General features: G+C 34.2%; 1 pseudogene; it reads left to right on the top strand.

The window, feature by feature from the left end:
• Positions 1 to 250: 250 nt before the first annotated feature.
• On the top strand, positions 251 to 2,790 carry LOC126831136 (uncharacterized; annotated as a pseudogene).
• The last annotated feature ends 2,790 nt before the right edge of the window (positions 2,791 to 5,580 follow it).

Here is a 5,580-nt window from a genome sequence, read left to right as displayed (position 1 = left end):
ATTATTTATAATATTATTAAAAATGGTACACAACCCTCAGACTATATAGGTATTATGCCAGACCATTTTGTGTTTTGAAACCCACTTTGTGTTGTGTTTACCGCACATGATTGCCAGAGTGGTGGCAAGAGAAACAAGGAATCAATTCAACACGGCCTTATTCTATTTAATCTTTGCAGGTATTCAAGGCTATCCTGGATATGCTACCAGCAGTACAGGCCTTTGTTGTAGATTATGAGGCAGGAATGAGGCAGGAATCTGGCAAGCCTTAAGATCCGTTTTTGATGATCCTATTATACATGGCTGTGCTTTCCATTGGGGTCAGGCAGTTTGGAGAAAGATTCACAATTATTTTATGTTTTATTTTTTTGTAGACTGCCTACAGCCAGAAAGACAGTGTGTATAAGTTTTTTAGAAAAGTACTGGCTTTGCCCTTCTTACCGGCAGAGCATATTATACCAACGTTCCATAAATTAGCAGAGAAAGCTACCTTTCATCCTATAAAAGCTGTAATGGACTACATTTTGGACAACTGGATAACAAGCAGCGTATGGAACATCCCAACATGGAGTGTATTTGGAAGAACAATAAGAACCAATAATGGTGTTTAGGGCTGGCATAATAGAATAAATCAAAAGGCAAGGAAAGGGGACCTACAATTCTATCTGCTATTGACCTTATTGTACAAGGAAGCAGCTACCAACCCAAATTAAGATGGTATTGGAAGGGAAATTGCGAAGGCACCAGCAAAACAGACAAGAACCATGCAATTCAAATTATTACAACTGTGGAATTCATACACAGACCAGACTATTAGTACCAACCAGTTACTAAAGAGATGTGGGGGAATTTATGGACGTGGGGGAATTATATGGACCTAACTGAAGGACAAACCTTCAACATGTAAATGGCTAACCTAGTGAATGACATACAGTTCCTCCCAAATTTTTGGGACCGAAATCGGAATTCTCTTAGACTTCACGGTGAAATTTCGCTTGATTCCACGGCTATTTTTCTCTAAGATTCGCTAGGAATTCACTGTGTTTCTCTAGGAATTCAACGTGTTTCTCTGAGGAACAGTCCCTCCTGCAATCAATGCCCGATTTACCGGATGGGGAAATAACGTGTAGACAGCTTTTTAGGACACCAAATCGGAACAGACAGAAAACACTTTCGGCAGTAGAGAGATTCATGCAGACCATGAATAAGAAGCAACATGAACTACAGCAAGAAGTCAAAGGGCTACGACAAGAAGTAAAAGATATGAATAATCTTGTATTGTTAATATTACAGCGACTCCCCCCTCATGGTGAGGGGCAAGATCAGCAGATTCAAATACCTACATGTAGTCCCCAGTCCGCCACGCAGTCGCTGCCAACGACTGAAACTGCCACATTTAAATTCAGTGATATCCCACCGGAATTTCGCATTTCTGCTGAGGATCTCAATGCCATGCACCTCCATGCAATGCCGGCCATTTCGCAACCAACGTAGTACAGCGACTTTTTCCGGACCTGACAACTTGCGGGGGAAATATTCGTATTTCGGTGGGGGTAGATGCAGTAAGTTAGAAATGGAGACACGGCGGAAGTCAATAACAAATACATGGCGCTGTCACTTTTGTGACTTTCGCAGTGTACCCCCTCCCACCCATATTATTTTAATACGTCATAATACATTATTATCATATACCGGTGACAGTCAAGATTTGCTAAATACTTTTCGCCAAGTAACACAGCGTAAGAATATATAGTCCCTGTGTCGAACCCAACATCTCATGTTTTCGCACGTTTCTGACCACGTGACTTACGGTTAACTGATTGCGGAGTGATTTACATGTATGGCACTGTGATTTATGAATGGTTGATTTAGATTAACTGAAGCTGCGAGTAATGAAGTTATGTGTAAAATCTCATCGAATATAATTTAAAGTTTGGATTTGATAGCAGCCAATAAGATGAAATGATACGTTTAAAAAATTGTAAGTTATTCATTGTTTGCATACACGTACATTGTGGCACCACGTTATACATGTACAGTGTGTTTGAAATAAAAACATATGACCGTAGCTGCCTCGCCAACGGTTAACATATCTTGTTTTTCCGTGGTGTTCAGCGATTCTAGTCCCAAACTCCAGCACTGTAGTGTACTGACAGAAGAAAAAACATATTTATAAAAATGTATTAGTTGATCATGATATAATAAAATGTATTATTTAATAAATTGTTGATGTAATAAATAATAAAATGTATTATTTAATAAAATGTTGATGTAATAAATAATAACTTAACATTATTATTTTCGTAAATTGTTGATGTAATAAATTCTTATATAAATTGTTGATGTAATAAACTCTATTACTGATTAGTTTAATAAATAAAAAAAATCAATATTTGTTGTGGTATTTATTTGTAACTTCGGATGAGTTTTCTTTTGACTTGGGATGAGCTGTCTTCTAACTTGGTATGAGTTGTCTTTTATTGGGATGAGCTGTCTTCTAACTGGATGCGGGTCAGTTCATCCTATAACCGGTTCACCCCGGGCTGTTTCATCCCAAGCTAATTTTCTATTGGGCTGTTTCATCCCCCTTGTTATTATAATAGCAGTTAATTAACTGAGTTGTACTTATTGTCGAATAAACTGTTAAACACTTACTTCTTGTTAAATAAACATGTACTTTATTGTTTATTATTAAATAAACACGCAACTAATTGTTATGGATTAGTAATAAAAACATGACGCGAAAGTTGAGTTGTATTTACACATTTATGTAAGAAGCCAGATAAATGAACAATTAAAATTAATTACTTTGATCTAAAGCGTTATCTAACTATAAATATGATCCGAAAGTGAAAGATTATCATTCATCTTTTGGATTTACACCATGGCTGATCTTTGTATTCGTTGATCGACATGTGACATTTGCGATCGTTGGCAGCATCGACTCGAATATATTTATTTATTTTTCTTAATTGTAAATCGAATATATTTTTTTAATTTATTGATAGTAAATCGAATATATTTTTTTTATTTATCGATAGTAAATCGAATATATTTTTTTAATTTATCGATAGTAAATCGAATTTTAATTTATTGATAGTAAATCGAATATTTAGTCATTTCCAACAAGGATTATCTTGCTGCTAGGAAAAGTAAGATTGAACTACATTTCGCGTGTGCAGATTGTGTTACGAGAGAAGTAGCTGGTATACCACCGACCACAAATGCCGACAAAGAAGAGGAACACCACTTTAATGAACCCTGGAACTCAACGTCAACTGCTTCAATGGTTCCAGATTTTACTCCTGATGTTTCCAACGTCCTATCAACAACTACCAATAACGACGAAGCATTGACAACAAAAGGAGCAACCAATGGCGAGGAATCGACAACAAACGAGCTTAAGGTGTCTTTCGACATCACATAGTAATTACATACTATTTGCAACTAGGCTACACATACTATATTCCATTAAATAAATGATCACAAATAACCTTTTTATTGTTTATCCACTCAGAACTTGTTATTACAATTCAATGGTGGAATGGTTGTATTTAAACGGTTATTAAAATTGGAAATACAATTGTGAGTCTGCAAAGTAAAAATGCAATTTTTTGAACAAGCTGCAGGGACCATGCATAATCCAGGAAAAATGTTTTATTTCAATAATTTGCTTGTGTGTAGGTTCTTCTGCAGTAGGTGGTTATCTCAGATAACCAATATCTGTAGTAATCTGTACTTTTTATACCTTCTATCAGGAAATTATAGACTCAATTACAGACCTTATCGGGCTTATGATTCCACACCCCCTCCCACACCACCCGACTATCTGTGAATGCAGTTACAGAACTTTTGATTCCACACCCCTACAAACCACACCCAACTATCTGTGAATACAGTTACAGACACAGTGTTGAAAACTGAAATGGTGCCTTCTCCCTTGTCACAATATAATTGTGCACAATTTTCTTCAAACTTCAAGTCGACATGGACTATTTAGTTTTGTAATTTATTAGGTAGTTCCGAGCTTCGATTTGGATGAAGAGAGACATTGTCCATGGGGATTTGCAGTAAAAATAATAAATGAGAATATCTTTAAAAAAATATTTGAATTTATTTAAATAAATATGAATGTTTTAAATATACATTATACATGTAATTAGTAATAAAGAAAATGGACACATTAACAATTAATTATTATATATTATAGGTGTGTTATAATATTGGATTATTACCAGTTCTGAAAGAAACGGGGGGAAAATATACCTTTAGTTAAACATTTTATTGGTTGTACTTGTAGTAAAGGTAAATGGCAAATCCATGTGGTTCTTTGGTGGTTTGAGGGATGGGTGGAGTTGTTGCAAACACAAGTTTAGGAGGACTGCATCTTCCACAAACAAAATCTGATAAAACATCAATGCAAATATAATATCTGGGCGAGGGATAGCCATAAGCATTTATTGTCTTGTAGAGTCCCTGGCTCTCAGGGGTACATATTTCATTAAAATAATCTAGGAAAAGGAATATTTTCCTTGTATTCTTTACTCCACTGCGAGTCAAATTAAAATTTGTGTACATAAATAAAAATCAAGCATTTACTGTAAGCATTTACAGAAAGGCCTGTTTCACAATGGCGATGGTAGAATAACTTTTAGATTAGCCATCTTCTTTCGTGCTACTGACCTTATAATAATATAATAATAATAATAATCACTTTATTTCGAAAGGGTGAAAATTAGGCCTGGGGCCTTTCTTACATTTTCCCATTTTAACAACATCAAGCATGCATAAAATTCGGTTACATAATGATAATAAATATCTTAGATGTGTTGTTTGATAAATGTGAAAATTATTTATACTATGAGAGGTATGAATAGAATTATACAAATATATATATGAACAGTATTTGCTCGGAGATAGGTATGAATAGTATAATACAAAATATGCTATACATGGATCAACATGGAAGCTGATATAGATCTATAAAATATTGATGGACAAGAAACATTAAATTATGAATCACTTAAATATCTATAAATATGCTTACGAAACATGTTGATTGAGCTTATATTTTTAATATTATTTGGCAATGAATTCCATAACTGAGGTCCTTTCTGCTCTATGTACAAAGATATGTACCAAGCAGGTATCAACAAGTAGCATGTGTACCATGGAAATTGAAAAGAGATTGATGGAAAATTATTGTTTTAGTTTCTAAAGTTGAGTTAACAATTTTTAACATACATGTTGATGTACATGTAACAGCTTTTATCTAAATTATATAAAAAAACAGGTCTATTAAGTTTAGTGGGTCTTTTTCTGATCTTGAAGACGTGTTGGTCCTATCTAAAGTAAAAATTATGTTCTGGTTGTAATCTCTTGTAACGGTAAGCTTTACCTGAAAAAAAAAAATTGTAATGAATGATAGATTTTATCAAATCAGTAATAATAACAATAAATTTTTACATGCACCAATTTATTACTTGCAGTCTTGCTTGATAATGATTTATGACTATGGATGGAAAAGCTGTTTATATAGCGGTAGATCAATAAACGACATAATTAAATTAAGTCTATAAA

The sequence above is a fragment of the Patella vulgata genome, chromosome 1 (assembly GCF_932274485.2).
Source record: "Patella vulgata chromosome 1, xgPatVulg1.2, whole genome shotgun sequence".
Classification (NCBI taxonomy): Eukaryota; Metazoa; Mollusca; class Gastropoda; family Patellidae; genus Patella; species Patella vulgata.
This window is presented reverse-complemented; position numbering and strand designations above follow the sequence as displayed.